Here is a 23,820-nt window from a genome sequence, read left to right as displayed (position 1 = left end):
TAGGAGTGATATTTTGTCATTCACAAATGACTTCTCGAACGTGAGAGAGAAACCAGTAGAATGGTATAAGCAGACAGAAATGTTTGTGAAACTTACAAAATGCCCGAGAGAAGATTTGAGAACACTGTTTGACATTGTGGTTTCAAGTGACTTTTGGATTGAGTGCAAAGTTTTTGCTGATTGTCAAAAAGTAAACCTCTAAGAGACCCAAAAAGGGGCACGCCATCTGAAGAGCGGATGAAAAAAAATGTATAAGGTAAATGGCTTTTTAAAAGACAAAGGGCCAGATTTAAAAGCTCCTATCGCCACCAGGAACATCACTTTTAGCTATGCTCCGGTGGAGCTATGCGTTGTCGTATTTACATCTGGTGTTAAGCCACTTTTTGTGGCTTAACGTCACCTTGTAAATATGGCCCCTTCATAAGCAGCACTTTGCGTGGAAAGACGCTGCCCCAGATTTTTGAGTTTTTGTAAACCTGAGGCAGTGCAAAATCTAACGCAACCCCATGGGTGGCTTTATCATGGCACAACGAGGAGAAAGGCCTTCATTTCTTCTAATTGTTTGCTCTTTCTGTGTGTGTTTCAGTCGGCATCACACATAGAAAGAGCAAATCACTATTGAAGATTCTTTTTGTGTAGGAAGGTGTACCTTCCTACACAAAAACAATGTCACCCACAACGCAGCCTTCCTTGCACGATGGCGCATGGGTGGCTGCATTGGCATTCAGCATCCAATTAAATGCGGTGCATCCCTCCATTTTAAAAATGACAGAGCGCAACACTGCCAAATGTGGCAAGAATTGAAAGAGCATACTCATTTCTATTATGAGAGATTGTTGCAGACTTTCAAACATTACAGTGGTACAGGGACCATAGGAGTGAAATATATGGGACACTTTGTGTTTAGATTTATTCAGGGACGGTGACCAGAGATAAGTGAGATGATTCAGCAGCATTTGATTTGTTGGCAGAACAAATTGTTTGTTGAAATCCAGCAATATGCAAAATACTGCAGTGACATATTGGAACTGAATCAGGATAAATTAATAGAGATGGTCACTCAATTGACAGTTGCAAAGAAAACTAATCAAAGTACGTAGCTGCTGGTGAACACTGGTAGTATGCAAGCTGTGCAATAGCAGGGAACACATATTTTCTAACCTTGAGATAGAGGAAGTGATGTTCAGTTGATCAGATTGGTATTGGTGTCCAGTCTTTGAAAAGGACAAATCTGTGTCATGCGTACAGAAATTTTGGCCTTTGGAGAGGGAAATGTCCCCTTAATAATGTGAATAATCATGCACAGAATAATGTAGCTGTTCAGGTGCAAGGCAATAATCAGGTTCAATTACAGAGAGTACAAACACCCCTAATGCAAAATGTAAATATGCCCAAAGGACAGCCTATGCAGATTCTGCAAGACCCAATTGTAGTGTGGTCAGTTTTATGTATCCGTTGCGCGTTAGCTTCAGGCTTTTAGGCCTTTGTGCACTTTGCCCTGGATGTATTTTATTCCTTTGCTCGCAGCTTAGAGCCTCTGTGCACTTTTCTCTAAATGCTTTTTATTCGGCTTCGTACTGTTATTTTTCAAATAACCAGTTCTACGGTCTTGTTTTATTTTTTATATCACACTGTTTAGCCTACTTCAGCACTGGAGTCCTCAATAACACATTCTTGTTCACTCTGTGCTTTAGTCAAGGATACAGTCTGGTGCATTGCCGATAGACGTGGTAGGAGTTTAGTCTTTGGCATTCTTGCGTAGGGACATTTTGTGATCACACTGACATGTTAGTTATAAAAACACTTCCTTGTCCCAATACACGCAAGAGGGAGATTCCGACCAGGGAACCACAACTAGACGCTGACTGCCTCGTTGCAGATGCTGAACCAGATCACAGGCCTTTGCTCAGGTATGAGGGCTGATGTCTCCCCAGGGATTCAGAAAGGCAAGTTAGAAGCTTAACATGCTGTGCTCGAAATAGAACTAGCTAAGGGAGAGTAGAAATTGTTATACACCATGATAGCGTTGTTCTTATGTTTCACTCTCCTCGTGACTATTTCAATCCTGCTGTGTTGTATGGTTCTGGTTATTGCGGCTCACGCCTTAATATCTAAAATGCAGTTGTTTTATTAAAACATTATATAAAACTTACACTGCCTTTGTCATTTGTAAATGAGAGAGTTGGTTTGGATCTGAGTGACCACAACTTCCCTGAGAAGTTCCAAAGATGTCATGCGCTCGGCTGCCTAATCATCTCTTCCCTTTTGGAGAAATGAGGCACTGCTAGTTAGCCGGAGCGAAACCGGATTTAGGGTGGCAGAGGTCGTTCCAAGTGGGTCCGACTCAGTCCCCCACACCGTGAACGATCCTGCTACCCAGAAATCCAGTAGTCTCATTTAGGATATTGAGAGCCCACGTGACATGGCGCCACCAACGATTGGTCTGGCTCTAATTTTCGGGTCCGGCTGACTCTCTCAGTCTCATATGTATATTGACTCCTCGGTTCCGTATACGGAGACGTCCGTGGCACTGAGGACTTCCGCTACCACAATATAGGTAGATCCTATTATTAGCGGTTGGTTGTTCAAGCTTGAACTTTGAAAGGAAAACCCTGTTATTGGTGTGCCTTCTCTGCCCTAGTGCTATTTTATAAATGGCGAATCCTCAGGTAGTAAACATAGCGCTTAATATGCGCCAACCGCTCACGGGACATCTGATAGCACATGGACTGACGGTCCAGGGGGGTCCAGTCACATTTGTGGTGGACGCCCATGCAGCCTATAGGACAGAACTTTTTTATTCTTGGGTCGTATTTCTAGCAGTTGATGGGGGTACCAACACTTTTCACCATTACGCTGTTGCGAATGTCCCTGGTCAGTACAGGGCATATGCATACTTAGAAATACCTTTATCTTATCAAGAACACCATAATTGGCTTGATGGCACCCTCCCACATACAGTAGCACAAGTTAGATTAGGTCCACTGAGTAATGATGGTCCTACCTGGCCTTTATTGGCTACATATACACCATATCCTGCGGTTGCTAACTTGGCAGTGGCTGACGTTCGTCGTTTATATATAGACTTGGCAACTACATACAGAAGACTGGTTCAGTTTGTAATGCATACTTTAAATACTAATGCAGCGCGTGCTGCTCCGGCACACCCACAGGCAGTGGTTCCGGGTATCAATCCGGCCACTGTACACTCAGTTATGGGTAAGGTACCGGCTAAACGTGAGGAAACTCCATTTTGGCTGGCGCAAAAAATTAATACGCTGGAAGCAGTGTTTCCCCATACTCGACCTCAGGATAAACATAGAATATTGACGATGTGTTTGCCGTATGGAATGGTTCCTACTGTTGACCATTGTAATACCTGGTGCACGGTATTTGCCGTGCTCTACACTACAGCACACGGTACACCAACATTGGCTAATCTACCAGAAGTGCTTAAACAAATTCAAGATGAATATGGGGCTGCCCCAGCCTTAGATTTAGGCATGCAGCTGATGGGCAATTTTGCTGCAGTTTCTTCTATTATTTTGAGTAATCTCAAGGGAGAAGCAATGGCGTTAGCCGTGCGTATGGGTCTTCGAGACGTTCCGCAACTTAATCAAGAGCGGGAACTCCCGAGAATAATAGCAGAAACATATTCCAGTTTTGGTCGTGATAGCCTAGGGGCTAGACCACAAAAACCCCAATTACAGGGTAAAAATAGTAAAGATAATGCTAAAAATCAGCAGCCTGAGGGTACTAAGAAGCGCTGGGAGAAAAAGCAACAGACACCTAAGAAAGATGGGGGGCAGTCTGCGCAGCCGGAGACCCCGCAGAATAGGTATAATCTTAGGAATAGGGATAATTTGAAAACGCCTGATTGATATCAAAATACTGATACACGCCAATCTCGTTCCTTTCATGACTCCTCGAACAAAAGAAGTGAGAGAGGTGAGCGGTCAGAGCGGAGAACTGAGTACGTGAAACCGAGACAGGAGTCACAACGCTCAACTGAGGTTTCTGTTAAATAGGAAGAGAAACCGCTCCAACAAAAGCAACAATTTAAAAAGAAGAAAGTAGCAGCAGTCTCAGTTAGACATGCCGCTCACGAAGAGAGTTCTCTTGACGAACAAGACATGGGTTTTAGCACTGTTAGACAGCGGGGCAGAGGTCACAATAGTTTGCCGGAGTCTTCTAGAGCATCTGGAGGTGAAAGCAACTGATGACTTCATACAAGTCGAAACGGCAGATATGCGTGTCTCTGATCCCGATAGAGGTTATAAAGTAACTTTGCAATTAGAAGGGGACGTTGACCGCATTGTACAGGCCATCTTTTGGGACCACATGGTACAACTGTATGACGTTCTGCTGGCCGAACAAGATTGGCCACCTGACTTTGTTCGCGACAGTCCGGTTGGAAAGGAGGTTATTATACCTTCATTCTCACCACTTGTTCCGAGAGAACTAGCGGAGTCCTATAGTAAATCATGGGCTCTAGCACAGGCCCCCGCTCTATATAGAAATAATGTGGGGTGGGATAGACAATTATCTTATCATGTAATTCCAATAAAGGCAAACCTCAGCCGCAGCCGCAGTATCCTATCAAATTTGAGGCAAGGGCATCGGTTAGGAAAATTCTTACACAATTGGAGTACCAGGGTGTAATTGAACCCTGTGTCTCGCTGATGAATAATCCCTTATTTCCAGTTGCTAAACCGGACCATTCATATAGGATAGTGGTGGATTACAGACACTTAAATGGACATTCACGCACATATGCAATACAGAATTCACACAGCGCAGCGCTTATGAATAATATTGTGGGTAAAAAATACAAAACAACATTAGATATCTCAAATGGATTTTTCTGCCAAAATATAGCGCCCAAAAGTCGGGACTATACCAGTTTCAGTGCGTTTGGCTCTCAGAAAAAAGTTTTGTTGTTTGCCTCAGGGGTATAAGAATAGCCCAGGACTATTTTCGGCTTGTGTACCTGAAATTCTGCACGAGTTGGACCCTAAAGCGTTATCATATGTTGATGACATATATTTGACAGACGATGAAATTCTGCAACATCTAAGGCGTGTAGCATGCATTGTTGTGGGGTTTGCTGAAATTGGCTATAAGTTTAATTTTAAGAAATCGAAGATTGCCTTCCTCAGCGTCATTTTCCTGGGATATGAGTTGTCGAACGAGGGCAAGAGCTTAGCGCCACATTTTTTGGAGAAATGTGCTCAATTGCAGCCTCCTAATACGGTTCGGAAGCTCCAGTCATTGTTGGGGTTTCTGAATTTTGGCAGAATTTACATTCCTGATTATGCTACGTGTATAAAACCCTTATATGGGTTGATTCGCCCAAATTTTTCGAGTAGGTTTTGGACGATTGAGCATACACATATTCTTCAAGATCTACAAACTGATCTCTTAGCTGTTAAACATTTACACACTAGGAACAATAAAACGCATCTGGTCATCAGGGTGATACCTGGTGCCGTTGGGTTTACATATGTCACCTTTAATGAGGGTGAGACAGTCCCGATAGCATACAAGTCCCACTTGTATTCTGCTGCAGAACAATGATTTGCACAAACTGAGAAAATACTAACTGCTGTACAGATGGCTGTGATTAAAGAAAGACCTCTGGCCCAAGGCCAACGCATCATTGTTGTTTCCCCGATTCCGGCCTTAGAGGCTGTTACTAAAGCGAGTGTTCCTAATTCGAAAGCTTTACACCCACGATGGATACAATGGGCTACGTCTTTGACAGCCACTGATGTAGATTACATCTTTGACCCTAAACTGCAGACTCAAGAATTTCTTCAATATGAAATGGAGTACCCAGTTCCCGCTGGCACATTGCCTATTGATCAATATCAGGTGGTTATGTACACCGATGGCTCTGCGCAACCAGCGCTTGGGACTAAACAACAGTATTCTGCTGCATGTGCGGTGGTGAGCGGCACTATGGAGGGGGAAGTGTTCTGCCCCCAACATACTTATACGCAGACCTTGGGTCATTGTACAGCACAGTTGGCTGAGCTCAAAGCTCTATTGTTAGCCTTGGAACACGCGGATCCGGCGATACTAACCGTGCTAGTCTGTGACTCCTACTACTGTGTTCAGTCCTTCAATGAATATTTACACTACTGGAGGTTGAATGGGTTCAGAGATTCTAAAGGCAACACCAATAAACACAAATTGCTGTGGGGGAAGGTTGTGAATCTGAAAGAAACGCTTCCTAAAGTCCATGTTGTACATATACTTGGACACCAGCGCGTTGGAATACACGTTGCTGGAAATACTTTGGCTGATGAAGCCGCGAAATCGACAGTGGTGGTTGCCACTGTGGCCGCAGTGACTCGTTCGAGTTCCAAACCAGACACAGAGATTTAGGCTGCCATAAAGGCTACGGCTGATGGCACGCCATTTCCTAAAGGATTCCCTTCTAAATATAGTTACTGCATGGGTGGTATGCTAAACGCTGTAGTTAAAATCCCAGGCGTTGGTGTACGTGAAGTGCCCAATAAAGTTGAAAAACCTCGATTAATATCTGCAGCACATGGGGGGGCGGCATCTGCACATGCTGGTGTGGCTGCCACGATTTCGCTCTTACAGGCTCGTTACTGGTGGCCTGGTCTCTATAAAGAGATGAAGCAGTATGTCCTTTGTTGTGACGTCTGTCAACAAATTAAAGTTTCAACGGCTAGACGCCCGCAGCAGACGCCCCTTCTGATTTCAAATAAACCTTTACAGTGTGTGTACTTGGATCATTGTGGTCCACTGATGCCAGATAGTGCATACAAATATATATTGGTTGCTGTAGATTCGTGCTCCAGATTTGTGTGGGTCTGGCCACAGCGCTCGGCTGACGCTCGCACTGTTATTAAAGATTTGCGCATCTTTGTTGATACATATGCAGTTGCGGCTTTTCATTCAGACCAGGGCCCTGCTTTTGCCTCTAAGGCATTCAGGGACACCATGGCTTCGTTGGGGGTCCAACTCCAATTCTCGTCTCCATTCCATCCCGAGGGCAATTCTGTCGTGGAGCGTTTAAATCTTGATTTAAAGCAATCCTTAACGGCCAGAGTTATAGGTACGGGTCGTAGTTGGCTAGCCCACCTGTATGGAGCACAGAGAGCACTTAATAACTTGCCTAGAAGGTCCCTGGGGGGTCGTACTTCATATGAGTGCCTGTTTGGAACACAAATGTATGTTCCTGATCTAGATGGTCCTGGTGTGGAGGCGGTGGATACGCCCTTTGACATAAATGATCGTGTCACTGTTTTGCAGGATTTACAACAATTCCGTGAAGATAACTCTTCTGCGAGTGCTGCCTCCACAGGAATTAAGGATGATCCAGTAACGCCTACTGGTTGGATACCCAGGATTGGGGATCTTGTGCGTGAAAAGGTCGCAGTTAAGAAAGAATTTGGTCCTTCTTATCGAGCACCAGTCCCCGTATTAGGGGTTAGTGGCACGAGAACTGTAATTTTACTGCCGCTGCACGGGGTCAAAGGAAATCGCTTTGTTTCCATTGATAATGTCAAGTTACAACATGTGGCTGATTCTGCACAGCAGACCAAGAGGGACACCCAGTAGTTCCGGAATCCCTCTCACTACTGGGGAAGAAGTCCCGCTGCAGGTGATTTGCACCGATGCTGTTTCCTCTCCGAGCTTGGGGAGGGTGGAAGCTGATCTTGCGATAGTTCCACAGACGATGATTAATTTGGAATCTTTGGATCAAGTGGCTGTAAGTTCTAATGATATGTCTGAGCATGTGGTTTATAGCGTGCCAAGGCGAGAGCCACCATCCGCTTCTTTGTTCACGGTTGCACCTTTTGCACGAACTGCCTCTGGCTGCTTCAACGACACTGATGTTATCGGGTCTGACTCCACGTCCTCTCTATCTTCAGCCCACGGTCCACGTAAGCTGCTTTGTTGGCTTAAACGCACATATTGTGTTTTTGCTTGGAACTATTTGTGGCTTTCTATGACTGTAATGACTATTTTCTTGTGGTTGGGATTTGTGGTTACTTTTTTTTTTGGTAATACATGGTCATTTTCTTCCTGAACAATCTGACATTGAGCACATGGAGACGGTGTTGAGACCACATTTTTCGTCTCATATGGTTCGAAGAGACTTGTCCTATGTGAACATTTCTGCAATTCCGGATGGGATTGTGTGGGATAAAGTGATGTTTGATATATATGGTCCCACTGAATTGATTCAAATACCGTATGTTCTCAAATTATCAATGAATGATATTGTTATACCAGGCATTGTTTCTGATGATTGGGATGTGAAGTCAGTAGATTCTATGCTGACAGAATTACAATATTATACTGTCTATGACGAGGAAGATGCTTACCTATTTAGAGATAATCATGGTGACATGTTTTGCTACAATTATTATGGACACCACTTTATTCATAAAGCGAGTAGCCCTAAATCGATATTTGAATATGTGCAATGGGAACATTGTCCGACTCCTCCACGGGGGAGTTCTAAAACGTATTATGATAAATTTGCATATTTTTCTGGGCGTAATCAACAGAATGCTAAGTCTTACTATTTTAAAGTTACTCCGTATGCTAATAAGCAAATGTTGTTGACCGATACTAAATTACTGTATTCAAATTTGTTTGTATCTAAACTTTCGGTTGAGGGGTATGAATATTGGTCCAAGACTGTTGGCTTGAAAAGTGTCTGGGGAACGAAAAATTGGCAAATGCAAGGCAGGGACTCTTTATTTAGAGCATGTATTATTCCTGTCCAAATGATTTTCCTCAATGACACTTTGCAACAGACTAGTTGTTTGGGCTTAGCAACGATTGGGAATTTGAATTTGCCTGGTATTCCTGTCCCTTCCAAATTGAACAATTGGCAGCGATATGTTAATCCCACATTTAGTGAGCTTACACACTGGGTCCAGAATGGTACGCTTAACACTTCATTGATACATCCGGGCGGGTGGTTACTATGGCCCATAGACACTAATGGGTGTCATCAGCGTTTTGTGACCTCTTCAGGGGGGTTCAGGACTAGTAGGGCAGACCCTTGCTACATATCACCAGAACATGCTGATATCATTACTACATACAGCGTGGGGAAGCTTTGTCAGCAATGGTTGAAATCATCCACGCTGGATGCAGTTAAGTCACATCTCACTTTACTGTCTAATGATACTGACTTACAAGATTTTTTGTCAGGACCACGAATGCCGCGGAAGATGCGTTTTCTATATGAGGTATACAATGAACTTTTGAAACTTTCACAACAGGAGGCAGCGGCCCGGTTGAGACAAATTGATCAGGAAAATTTGATACAGGCTTTGTCTGTTGTGGATAATGGGATGCATACCCTTTCAGACCGTGTTTATACAATTGACAACATCATGTCCTCTGCTATAGACATTATTAAATCGGATATGTCTTCTTTATATCATGGGCAGAGTCAGACGCGGTCCATCATGCAGCTGGGTTGGACTCTACAGACCTTGAAGGCAGGTAGCGTTCCATGGCAGCACATTCGTGACAGGGAGATTTTTATTTCCTTTAATTTGACTCGTCAACAACAGCTGATGGCTAAAAAGGAAGCAACATATGTTATGTTAAATATTGAAAAATTGGAGAAACTGCCTTTTACGGTTGCTGAGATTCCATCAGCTGAGTGGTTGATTTATGGGGTTATTAATCTGCCTATCTCCACTCTGCAATTTACTTCTTGTTTAAAGCACATTCCGGTGGGTATATATGAACGGTTGGGAGACAGTTACATACACGAGGTGTGGGAGCTTCCCTTTCGATACAAATGTATTAATGGTTTGAGGGAGGTTTTTCTTAGCGGTAGCGAATGCGAAACTTCTGTCAGCCATTCCATGGTTTGTAAACAGCTGTCCTTGCACGGGCCATGTAATGCCTCGATTGCTAACTTAGCTTGTTATCTGAAGGGAGTTCCAGTCCCAGTAATTTAAAACACTTTCCAGGTGCTTTCAAACGGCAGTTACGTCCTTCTTAACAATGAACCCTGTTGTGGCAAGCGTGCCGGAATAGTTTACGTAGTCGTTGTCAACAAGGCCGTTACGTGCTGCGGGAATGTGTTGTTTCCCCCACTCAAATTAGGGAGGTAGCGGACATCTGGCCTCATATTGCTACTTCCAAGGTGAATTTCGACAAGTTGAGTCGACTGAAAGCTCTATTGTTTCAAAAGCATATGGCCCTTACATCTGCTAGCGAGACCTACGCACTTCAGGTGGCAAGTTCATCAGCGGAAATACAGTCCCTTTTAAATACTAACTTTCCGAGTCACTTTGGTGAACTCATGGGACGTATGCTTAATGCGTCCAGCACTGCTGGGATTGCACATTTTTTCAAAGCTGTTGGTGTTGGTTTTGCTCATACCTTCTCTTCCATATTCGGTTTAATACCTTCGGCTATTCATTCTATTTTCGGAAGCATTTTTGGGGGATTTCCGATTACTTTGGCTTTGTTGGCTGGTGTTTTGCTGTTGCTGCTGTTCTTCCGCAATGGCTGTCCCACCGCGACGAGATCCCATATTGGCGCTCCCGTCAGCGCAGCTGTGTCGTGAACGCATGATGCAGCATTTTGGAGCAACACTCCTGGGACAATTGGAGTGTGACTGGTCTCTGTCATTCCGACCGGTTTTGGATTGTGTGCAGCCTGTGTTTAGGTGCCTTTGGTGCTCGTTTGAACATACACTGTCTCTCTGTCTCTCACTGCAGCGCCCCCCAGTGGTCGATACTGATCTGTTGATGTTCCCGATTAGGGCTCATTCCCAGACTTGTGCACTACGGTTGCGTTGGCTTCGTGAGGCAGTTTATGAGATTCCCTTCCTGGAGGAAGATGGTATTGTCTCATTCATAGGCCCTGCACGGGGTGCTGCCCTGGATGGTTTTGGGGCTTTGGAACACACCTGCTCCATGATAGTTTTTGGAGTGGATTTTCCGATATTTACATCTGTCGAAGTGGAGGATCTCCTGCTTTCCGTGGCTTCTGTCTAAGAATTGGATTTTTTTTTTTATTGAAATTGACATAGTATCAAATTTGGCTTTAATGTCACATGCTTCCCAACATAAATTGGTTTTCTACTTTGCTGTCCTCTGAACTTGTCAAAATATATATTTGATGTATTATTTTTTTTGTATCTGGGGCATATTTTTCTATTATTAGAACCACTTGCTACCGACAAGGGGAGGGTGTAGTGTGGTCAGTTTTATGTATCCGTTGCGCGTTAGCTTCAGGCTTTTAGGCCTTTGTGCACTTTGCCCTGGATGTATTTTATTCCTTTGCTCGCAGCTTAGAGCCTCTGTGCACTTTGCTCTAAATGCTTTTTATTCGGCTTCGTACTGTTATTTTTCAAATAACCAGTTCTACGGTCTTGTTTTATTTTTTATATCACACTGTTTAGCCTACTTCAGCACTGGAGTCCTCAATAACACATTCTTGTTCACTCTGTGCTTTAGTCAAGGATACAGTCTGGTACATTGCCGATAGACGTGGTAGGAGTTTAGTCTTTGGCATTCTTGCGTAGGGACATTTTGTGATCACACTGACATGTTAGTTATAAAAACACTTCCTTGTCCCAATACACGCAAGAGGGAGATTCCGACCAGGGAACCACAACTAGACGCTGACTGCCTCGTTGCAGATGCTGAACCAGATCACAGGCCTTTGCTCAGGTATGAGGGCTGATGTCTCCCCAGGATTCAGAAAGGCAAGTTAGAAGCTTAACATGCTGTGCTCGACATAGAACTAGCTAAGGGAGAGTAGAAATTGTTATACACCATGATAGCGTTGTTCTTATGTTTCACTCTCCTCGTGACTATTTCAACCCTACTGTGTTGTATGGTTCTGGTTATTGAGGCTCACGCCTTAATATCTAAAATGCAGTCGTTTTGTTAAAACATTATATAAAACTTACACTGCCTTTGTCATTTGTATATGAGATCATACTGTAAATGAGAGAGTTGGTTTGGATCTGAGTGACCACGACTTCCCTGAGAAGTTCCAAAGATGTCATGCGCTCGGCTGCCTAATCATCTCTTCCCTTTTGGAGAAATGAGGCACTGCTAGTTAGCCGGAGCAAAACCGGATTTAGGGTGACAGAGGTCCTTCCAAGTGGGTCCGACTCAGTCCCCCACACCGTGAACGATCCTGCTACCCAGAAATCCAGTAGTCTCATTTAGGATAATGAGAGCCCACGCGACACAATGACCCAGCAGCAGATAATTATTCCCTAATCAGGTTTCAAATGTAGATGTGAATCGGTTGGCATCACAGTTTTCCTTAATAGGTCTGAGGTATGAAGATTTTGCAGAAATTCCTCAGGTAGATAGCTCAGATGATGAAGATTGCATGTTAGGTGCTTTCTTAGTAGTAGATCAACGTGGTCGGAATGGGCCACCATGTGTCATTTCTGGTTGACACCGGGGCTACACACTCCACTGTCAGAACAGCAGAAGTACTGCATTTGCCCCTTTCAGGAAGAAAAATTCAGGTTGTAGGAGTCGCAAATAAACAATTGTGCAACCCAGTAACTGAATCTGTCCCAGTAAAAATAGGTTAATTTGAGGATGAACATCATTTTGTGGTCTGCGATTCAAGTCCTGTAAGCTTGTTTCGGTGTGACCAATTGCGTAAGATAAACAGTTCCATTAGCTCTACATGCCGAGTAATTGAGATTCTGGTAAATGATATGAATGTGCCATGTAAAATTGTGAAACAGTATCAGAGTGTCACATTGTACCCAATGTAATGATGTGCCCGATTTAAAAGATATTGGGGGTTATTCTAACTTTGGAGGAGTGTTAATCCGTCCCAAAAGTGACGGTAAATTGACGGATATACCACCAGCGGTATTACGAGTTCCAGAGGATATAATGGACTCGTAATACGGCTGGTGGTAAATCCGTCACTTTTCCGTCACTTTTGGGACGGATTAACACCTCCTCCAAAGTTAGAATAACCCCCATAGTGACACCTGAAGTTTTGGATTTTTCAGGACAAGAGATAGGACTGATCATGGGAGTTGAACATGTAAAAATAACAGTGAAGCCAAATGTAGTGTACCTGAAAATTTCCCCTTATAACATGACATCTGAGACAATTGCAGGAATTTCTTGCTTAGTAAATTGTTTGATTGAAGGAAGTATTCTGAAGGAGATAACGTGGAGTGCATGTAACTCTCCCATTATGGGACTGCAAAAGCCCAATGGAAAATATAGCATAGTCCTGGATCTTAGAAAAATTTATGAAATATTTGTCCCTTGTTGTCCTCTGGTACCGAATCCAGCAGTGATTTTATTTCAAATTCCATGTAAAGCAGAATTGTTTACCATGAATGTGCTTTGCCAAGCACTTTTCTCCATACGGTTGCATGAGGAGAACCAAGATTTTGCTTTGGCAGACATGCTTTGGCACAGTTCTGAGTTCCACAAGGGTATACTGAGAGTCCCTTAATTTTTACTCAGATCTTGAAAAAGATTCAGGAGTCACTCAAAAAGACTTATAATTCAGTTTTAGTTCCGTATATTGATTACCTAATTGTGGCATCAAACACACAGGAAGCACATAGAAGAGATACAGGCCCTCATTACAACATTGGCGGTTAAAGCCACTTACCGCTGTCAGAAGACCGCCACCATACCGCCGCGGCCGCGGTAAACCGCCACGGTCATTCTGATCCACAACAGGCAAACCGCCAAAATACAGACATCCACAAAAGTCCGCCACACCAAAGGGCAGCGAGAAACTGGCGATGACCAAACCTCCACCGTCACGCCAACAGAAATACGCCCACACTATCACGACCTACGAATCCACGCAGCGGTCTTTCAACCGCGGTAATCCATTGGCGGTACACACCGCCGCGCTCAAAATACACACACATTTACAAAACACATCCACATTGGACAAATCGAAAAACACACACCTGATACACATACAAACACCACTCCCACACACCCAACACTATATAAAACACACACCCACATCACCCACAAACACCCACTTCTACAGAATCGGGACCACGCACTGAGAAAAAGAGAACTGAGCACCCAGACGCGCATTTAACTTTCACCCAGCAATATTTCCACGCACTTCACACAACACACCAATACACATCACCAAACAATCCACCCCACACATCACCCACACCACCCCATGGCACCGCAAAGACACCCCAGGTTCTCCGAGGATGAACTCAGGGTCATGGTGGAGGAAATTGTACGGGTAGAGCCACAGCTCTTCGGGACACAGGTGCAGCACACCACCATTGCCAGGAAGATGGAGCTATGGAGCAGAATAGTCGACAGGGTCAACGCTGTGGGACAGCACCCAAGAAATAGGGACGACATCAGGAAGCGGTGGAACGACCTACGGGGGAAGGTGCGTTCAATGGTATCCAGGCACAACATCGCGGTGCAGCAGACTGGCGGCGGACCCCCACCTCCTCCCCCAGAATTTACAACATGGGAGGAGCAAGTCTTGGCGATCCTGCATCCTGAGGGCCTCGCAGGAGTATATGGAGGAATGGACTCTGGTAAGTCTCATCTTCACTACTTTATCACCCCCACCCCACCAGCATGCCAACTCATACCCCCACCCTCACCCTCACCCCCATCACATCCTGCTCCTTGCAAATGTCTCCACATCACAGCCCACCCATCCCAACACCAAGCCCTGCATGCGACCACAAAGCATGGACACCCATCACCAAAGCATGCCCACTGCACATACCCATCCCCCACCAAATCACCATCACAAAAGCCCCCACACGGGAATGCCAGCACTGGGGTACAAGGGCACCCACCCATTACACGCTATGGCACACACAAATGCAATAACCATACTTTTATACCCCTGCAGGACCCGAACGCCACCGAGCAGGAGGGTCCACAAATGTCCACACCACCCCCAGAAGAGGCCCACAGTGAGGACAGCACCTCTGTCGACCTGGATCTAGATGACCAGCCTGGCCCATCGGGGACCTCGGGACAGTCGGTTCCCCTCAGACAGCCACAGCCCATAGCAGACCTTCCCCCCTCTGGCAACATCAGCACAGCACCCACCCAGCGGGCCCATCCCTCAGTCCCCAGGACACGTCAATCAGCGGTGTGTCCACCACTACAGGGCACCCAGGTTAACCCACCACCCCAACAACAACAGGGACCTGGGGGCAGTGGTAGTGGGCACACGGTCCAGGGGACAGAGGCACAGGGAAATAGGGGAACTGGGAGGGCTGCTGTGCGACAGGGGGGGGACAGGCCCAGGGAACCCACTCTCCACGAGGCCCTCTCCTCCATCATGGGAGCCTACCACCACTCCCAGGAGACGATGGCGACGGTCCTGGCCAGGTTTCAGGAGATCCAGCTTCTGCAGGAGGAACAGTATTTGGGGTTCAGGGAGGAACTACGAAACATCAGTTCCGCCCTGGCCACCATTGTAGGGGCTCTGAATCAGGTAGTCACCACATTGCGGGACACTGTGGCAGGACAAAGGGCCCCAGACACTAGCATGGACCAAGAACTGCCTACCACCTCTGCCGGCGGTAGTGGACAGGAGGCCCCGCCACAGGACCAACAGGCCACCAGCACCCAACCCCCTGCAGAAGGAGAACCACCCCGCAAGCGGGCCCTGAGATCCAGGAAGAAGACAGAGTAAGATGCCAAGACCCCCGCCAGGAAAGGATACCTCCCTGATTGTCATCCCACTGTCCCACATTGACACCCTGTCCATTCTTATACTGCCCATGCTCCACTTTCCACAGGCATTTGGACATTGCACCTGTGAGACTAATATTCTGGACTCTGCCATGGACAATCCTCCACCATCACCCCTCACCGATTTGCAATCACCCACCAATATAGAGCACTGAAATAAACACAGTTATTGCACAAAACAATCAGGAGTCTGGCTGTGATTTTGTACTAATGTATTAGAAATTACTGTGCCAAAATGCATATCTACATTGTGATGCCAACATACCACTGTCACACAGCTGTAGTCCATGGGGAAACAAAGCAGATGTCACGCAGTATGGCCCACATCTCTGAAATTGGAAGGGAAAGTCACAACTCAGTTACCATACACAGGTGGAAAAGGTCAGACAGTAGAGAGGTAGTAGGGGTTAAGTATATGTAATATGACGGGTTAGAATCTTACCTGTGTGTCATTGAAAATACTGCTGTATTACTGTGTTCCTGTTGTCTATGTCGTCCTCTTCGGCTTACTCTTCTTCACTCTCCACAGGCTCCACAGCTGCTACAACACCACCATCTGGACCATCCTCCTTCAGAAAAGGCACCTGGCGTCGCAAAGCCAGATTGTGAAGCATACAGCAGGCCACGATGATCTGGCACACCTTCTTTGGTGAGTACAATAGGGATCCACCTGTCATATGGAGGCAGTGGAACCTGGCCTTCAGAAGGCCGAAGGTCCGCTCGATCACCCTCCTAGTTCTCCCATGGGCCTCATTGTACCGTTCCTCTGCCCTTGTCCGGGGATTCCTCACTGGGGTCAGTAGCCAGGACCGGTTGGGGTAACCAGAGTCACGTATTAGCCACACACGGTGCCTCTGGAGTTGACCCATCACGTAAGGGATGCTGCTATTCCGTATGATGTAGGCGTCATGCACAGAGCCAGGGAACTTTGCATTAACATGGGAGATGTACTGGTCTGCCAAACACACCATCTGTACATTCATCGAATGATAACTCTTTCTGTACACTTGTTCACTCCTGCTGGGGGGTACTAAAGCCACATGGGTCCCATCAATGGCACCTATGATGTTGGGGATATGTCCAAGGGCATAGAAATCACCTTTCACTGTAGGCAAATCCTCCACCTCAGGGAAAACAATGTAGCTCTGCATGTATTTCAGAAGGGCAGACAACACTCTGGACAACACCTTGGAAAACATAGGCTGGGACAACCCTGATGATATGGCCACTGTTGTTTGAAATGACCCACTTGCAAAGAAATGGAGTACTGACAGCACCTGCACTAGAGGTGGGATCCCTGTGGGTTGGCGGATGGGTGACATCAGGTCTGGCTCCAGCTGGGCACACAGTTCCTGAATAGTGGCTCGGTCAAGCCTGTATGTCAGTATGACATGTCTTTCCTCCATTGTCGACAGGTCTACCAGTGGTCTGTACACGGGAAGATTCCTCCATCTCCTCGCATGTCCCAGCGGATGGTGCCTATGTAGGACAACAGCGAGCACAGAGTCAATCAGCCCACAGGTACGTAACCACAGTTTGCAAAAAACACAATTCCCAATGCATTGAATGGTTTGTAGGAGTGTTGATGCAAGGCCTAGGTATGTGTGATGCAGTTAAAAGTAAGCCATGTGGGCCCTTGAAATGGCGGCTGCCTGACCTGTGAAGTGTGACAATGGGATGTGAGGTCAATGTGCTGGCGTGGCACACCGTGGCGGTAGGCGGTCGAAGACCGCGGCGTAAAGCAGCATTGGTTAACATTGAACACTATGGGTCTCAGGAGCCAATGACGATGTGCGCCGGCGGTCGCGGTACGCACTGCCGTGGTACGCACCGCCGCGGGCGTGACCGCCATTTTCTATCTGCTTAATCACTCGATACCTGATCTTCGACAGAAGAGGACCTACCCTGCAAGTGCTGCTGTGACCTCGGTCTGGAAGAGACAATGGCTCATGCGACTGGGGAAAGGGCCCCTGCCTTCACTGCTCAGGAATTGGAGAAACTCGTGGATGGGGTCCTCCCCCAGTAGGCGCTACTCTACGGTCCTCCAGACCAACAGGTAAGTACACTGGGACCATGCTTTGTGGCCAATGGCTGTGTTGAGTGGGGTGGATGAAAGATGGTGGGGAGGGGAGCGAATGATGCATGCATCAGACGACGGATGACAGGATGTGCCACATGGCAAGGGTAGGGATGGGGGGCCACTCACATTGAGGGTGCAGAAGGTGATGACTCTTTTTCTCCCCCTGTACATTTCACATAGGTCAGCGCCCACCAGAAGATAGCCATTTGGATGTCCAGGCCGTGGGGGTCCACCACAGACGGGGCACCCACTGCCGGAAGAGATAGGAGGACATCCGACGCTGGAGCAGGAAGATGGCGGAGGCTCAGCTGGGGATGGCCTCCCAACGTGGGAGGGGTGCCAGTCGTACTTTGACCCCCCTGATGTCCCGGATCCTGGCGGTGGCCTACCCCGATTTGGATGGGCGTGTGAGGACATCACAGCAGACACAAGGGGGTGAGTACAACCTCATTCTGCTGACTTTGCGCGCTGTGGAGGTGTCTGGGGGGGGAGGAGGGCTGTGGGTATCCCTAGGCCAGAGCGATTTCTGTAGGCTAGGCCCCTCCGTAAGGCATGGCCCTCTGTAGGGTGCCAAGTACAGTTATCCATGGCCCTGTGTCATCTATGTGTGCAGTTGTCGTCCATAGGCTTGTAGGCCATGTCCCACGGATTGAGTAGTGGACCCCAAGTGCGCGGCGTAGTGCAGGGGGCTTCTGTGTCTGTCCTCTCCGCCAACTGTGTCGCCAATGCATGCACTCAACATGTCTTTATTCCCCCCCCCTTTTTTGTGGTCTTCCTGTTCATGTGTGCATTAGCATCATCAGGCGGAGGAGAAGTGGCATCGGAGCACGAGGGAGCTGCATCCCACATGGCCCTGGAGGGCCATGCAACGGATTCCGAGTACACCAGTGGGACGGAGGGGAGCTCCACAGCGGGGACTCGTGCAGACATTAGTGACACGGACTCGTCCTCTGAAGGGAGCTCCCTTGTGGTGGCGGCAACATCCGTGCCCCCCGCAACAACAGGTACAGCCGCCACCCAGCGCACCAGCACCGCCCTCCCAGCAGCCCCTCAGCATTTGGCCCGTGTCCGCTCACCCAGGAAGGTGGGCATCTCCTTCGCCCCAGGCACCTCAGGCCCTGCCCCTGTCACCCCTGCTGCCCTCAGTGAGGAGGTCATTGACCTCCTGAGGACGCTCATTGTTGGGCAGTCTACCCTTTTGAATGCCATCCAGGGTGTAGAAAGGGAAGTGCACCAGAGTAATGCATACCTGGAGGGCATTCATTCTGGTCAGGCTGCCCATCAGCGATAGTTCAACACTCTGGCCTCAGCACTGATGGCAACAATTGTCCCTGTCTCTAGCCTCCCCCCTCCAACTTCCTCCACCCATACCCTAACACCTGTACCTCTGCCTATCCCAGACACACCATCAGACCAGCCTGCACACACCTCAACACCCAAGGGAAGCTCATCCAGACATAAGCACCACACATCACACAAGCATTCACACAAGCAACATCCACATACAGACATACCAACACCTACTGCCTCCACTGTGTCCCCCTCCTCCTCGTCTCCCTCCTCCCTCCCTGTCACGTCTCCACTCACACCTGCATGCACAACATCTTCAGCCACTACGTCCATCACCAGCACACCCACCAGAACCCCCCGCACACGTGCAGTCACCACCCTCACTACCATTTACACGTCCCGTGTGTCCTCTCCCACTGTGTCTGTGACCCCCTCTTCCAAGCTACACAAACGCAGGCAGCCACCCACCCAACAGCCATCCACCTCACGACAGCATCCAGCCCAAGCACCTGCACCCAAAGACACCAGACTGAAGATTCCTACAACCACAACCTCTTCCTCCACTCCCATACCCACTACACCTACCCGTCCCTCTGTTCCTAAATTGGTTTTCCTTTCCAAACTTGACCTCTTTCCAGCAACTCCCCCACCCCGTCCATCTCATAGGACTCCAGTCAGCACCTCAGCCACCACAAAAGCAGGACCTGGAATGACAGTGTGCCATGGACTGTGGAGTCCCCCACCCTCAAGGGCAGCCAGTTCAGTAAGGAGCCAAGGCACGGCCAGCCCACCCCCAGTAAAACATCCGAAGATTGTCAGTGGCCGGCGCGAGAGGCCGAAGACACCAGGGACCAAAATCCCTACCATGGCTCCGGCAGGAAGTGTGGTGCCACCTGGCACACTGCCAAAGGCGGGGAAGGGCCACAGGCAAACAGGGAAGGCTGGGAAGGGCAGCACGCACGACAAGTCCGCCAGCAGCCCAGCTGGCCAGGAGGGCCCCGCCTGCCCCATCCCAGGTGGGCAGGAGGACACCCACAGGCCCGGTACTGCAGCCCAGGAGGGCCCCGCCAGCCACACGACAGATGGGCAGGAAGGCACCGCCAGCCACAGGTCAGGTGGTGAATGACCTCCATGTCATGGCCGGATCCGCTGAGCTGGACACTCATCCGATGCACCGCTGCACTGTGCACCGCCGTCTCAAGCACCGCTGAACAGGGCCCTTCATCTCAAGCACCGCTGCACTGTGCACCGCCGTCTCAAGCACCGCTGAACAGGGCACCGCCGTCTCAAGCACCGCTGAACAGGGCACCGCCGTCTCAAGCACCGCTGAACAGGGCCCTTTATCTCAAGCACCGCTGCACTGTGCACCGCCGTCTCAAGCACCGCTGAACAGGGCACAGCCGTCTCAAGCACCGCTGCACTGTGCACCGCCGTCTCAAGCACCGCTGAACAGGGCCCTTCATCTCAAGCACCGCTGCACTGGGCACCGCCGTCTCAAGCACGGCTGAACAGGACACCGCCGTCTCAAGCACCGCTGAACAGGGCCCTTCATCTCAAGCACCGCTGCACTGGGCACCGCCGTCTCAAGCACCGCTGAACAGGGCACCGCCGTCTCAAGCACCGCTGCACTGTGCACTGCCGTCTCAAGCACCGCTGAACAGGGCCCTTCATCTCAAGCACCGCTGCACTGGGCACCGCCATCTCAAGCACCGCTGAACAGGGCACCGCCGTCTCAAGCACCGCTGAACAGGGCCCTTCATCTCAAGCACCGCTGCACTGGGCAGCCCCGTCTCAAGCACCGCTGAACAGGGCCCTTCATCTCAAGCACCGCTGCACTGTGCTCCGCCGTCTCAAGCACTGCTGAACAGGGCCATTCATCTCAAGCACTGCTGCACTGGGCACCGCCGTCTCAAGCACCGCTGAACAGGGCACCGCCGTCTCAAGCACCGCTGAACAGGGCCCTTCATCTCAAGCACCGCTGCACTGTGCACCGCCATCTCAAGCACCGCTGAACAGGGCACCGCCATCTCAAGCACCGCTAAACAGGGCACCGCCGTCTCAAGCAGCGCTGAACAGGGCCCTTCATCTCAAGCACCGCTGCACTGGGCACCGCCGTCTCAAGCACCGCTGAACAGGGCACCGCCGTCTCACGCACCGCTGCACTGTGCACCGCCATCTCAAGCACCGCTGGCCCATTGGCGGAAGGGGCAGGCCCGCCTCTGTGTCGGGCAGGGCTGCACGAAGCACTCTGGGCACCAGTCCCCCTCCAGAACCAGTGGAGACTGTTATCCACTTGTGAGACTGTGGCTTTGCACTCCCCAGGATGTAACAGTGGGCAACCCACCCACTGTAGAGACAGATGGGCAGGAAGGCACCGCCAGCCACAGGTCAGGTGGTGAATGACCTCCATGTCATGGCCGGATCCGCTGAGCTGGACACTCATCCGATGCACCGCTGCACAGGACACCGCCGTCTCAAGCACCGCTGAACAGGGCCCTTCATCTCAAGCACCGCTGCACTGGGCACCGCCGTCTCAAGCACCGCTGAACAGGGCACCGCCGTCTCAAGCACCGCTGCACTGTGCACTGCCGTCTCAAGCACCGCTGAACAGGGCCCTTCATCTCAAGCACCGCTGCACTGGGCACCGCCATCTCAAGCACCGCTGAACAGGGCACCGCCGTCTCAAGCACCGCTGAACAGGGCCCTTCATCTCAAGCACCGCTGCACTGGGCAGCCCCGTCTCAAGCACCGCTGAACAGGGCCCTTCATCTCAAGCACCGCTGCACTGTGCTCCGCCGTCTCAAGCACTGCTGAACAGGGCCATTCATCTCAAGCACTGCTGCACTGGGCACCGCCGTCTCAAGCACCGCTGAACAGGGCACCGCCGTCTCAAGCACCGCTGAACAGGGCCCTTCATCTCAAGCACCGCTGCACTGTGCACCGCCATCTCAAGCACCGCTGAACAGGGCACCGCCATCTCAAGCACCGCTAAACAGGGCACCGCCGTCTCAAGCAGCGCTGAACAGGGCCCTTCATCTCAAGCACCGCTGCACTGGGCACCGCCGTCTCAAGCACCGCTGAACAGGGCACCGCCGTCTCACGCACCGCTGCACTGTGCACCGCCATCTCAAGCACCGCTGGCCCATTGGCGGAAGGGGCAGGCCCGCCTCTGTGTCGGGCAGGGCTGCACGAAGCACTCTGGGCACCAGTCCCCCTCCAGAACCAGTGGAGACTGTTATCCACTTGTGAGACTGTGGCTTTGCACTCCCCAGGATGTAACAGTGGGCAACCCACCCACTGTAGAGACTAACTGTGGCTTTGCACTCCCCAGGATGTAACAGTGGGCAACCCACCCACTGTATAGACTTGATAGACTGTGGCTTTGCACTCCCCAGGATGGAACAGTGGGCAACCCACCAACTGTAGAGACTTGAGAGACTGTGGCTTTGCACTCACCAGGATGTACCAGTGGGCAACCCACCCACTGTATAGACTTGATAGACTGTGGCTTTGCACTCCCCAGGATGGAACAGTGGGCAACCCACCCACTGTAGAGACTTGAGAGACTGTGGCTTTGCACTCCCCAGGATGTACCAGTGGGCAACCCACCCACTGTAGAGACTTGAGAGACTGTGGCTTTGCACTCCCCAGGATGGAACAGTGGGCAAACCACCCACTGTAGAGACTTGAGAGACTGTGGCTTTGCACTCCCCAGGATGGAACAGTGGCCATGGAGGCCCCTCGTGGATCTGGCATCGTGGACTCATCTGGCTGAGGTGCCCCCCCTTCCATTTCCCCTGAGGTGCCTGTAGTTTTGCTATCTGATGCCCCTGCAGTGTTCTCTCCGTTGGAGTCAGGTATCCTTTGTGGGCTTTGCCCTTGTGATTTGGGCCCAGTGGTCCACGGACAATGCCTGCTACAATAACCGGACTTTAAAATTTATGTATATAAAGGTTTTAGATGTGTGATATATTTTTAAGCCAGTGATACAATATATTCCAATGTTTAGAATCATTTCCTTTTGTCTTTGCATTCTTCCGGGGTGTTTGGGGGGTGTAACTCTGAGTTGTTGCTATGCATTGATGTGTGTGTTGTAGTGGGTGAGGGTGGGGATGGGTGTGTCGCGTATGTGTGTCCCCGTAATTTTTTCCCTCCACCCTCCCCTGTGTCGTAGGTGCAGTACTCACCGTTGTCTTCTGCGCCGGCATTCGTGCTCCTGGTAGAGGAGCAGATAGACAATTGCTGGGAGGATGTGGAGTTCGGGTTCCATGCTGTCCAGATTCCTCGTGGGGTGTATGGAGGTGAGCGTTTTCCATTCGAAATGGCTGTTTCCGCCGTGTTTTTATCGGCGGGGCTACCGCCCCGGAAAAGGTGGCGGATTGGTAGGTTGTGATGGGGTGGGCGGTACATTGACTCTTGCTTGTCTGTTGGCGGTGACCGCCGCTCTGTTTGTTTGTCCCGCCGTGGCGGGCGGTGTGTTGAAGTGGCGGTCTCTGTTGGCGGTTTCCGCCAGGGTCGGAATTCCATTTTTTTAACCGCCAGACTGTTGGCGGTTTAGCCGCCACTTTAACACCGACCGCCAAGGTTGGCATGACCCCCACAATCTTTTGAATCATCTGGGAGAAAATGAATGTAAGGTTTCCTCAGAAAAATTACAGTTTTGCAAGAAAAAAGTTCTGTATTTAGGTCATCACATTGAGAAAATTATGCAGA

Source organism: Pleurodeles waltl, chromosome 2_2 (genome assembly GCF_031143425.1).
Source record: "Pleurodeles waltl isolate 20211129_DDA chromosome 2_2, aPleWal1.hap1.20221129, whole genome shotgun sequence".
Lineage (NCBI taxonomy): Eukaryota > Metazoa > Chordata > Amphibia > Caudata > Salamandridae > Pleurodeles > Pleurodeles waltl.
Note: the sequence above shows the minus strand (reverse complement) of the source record.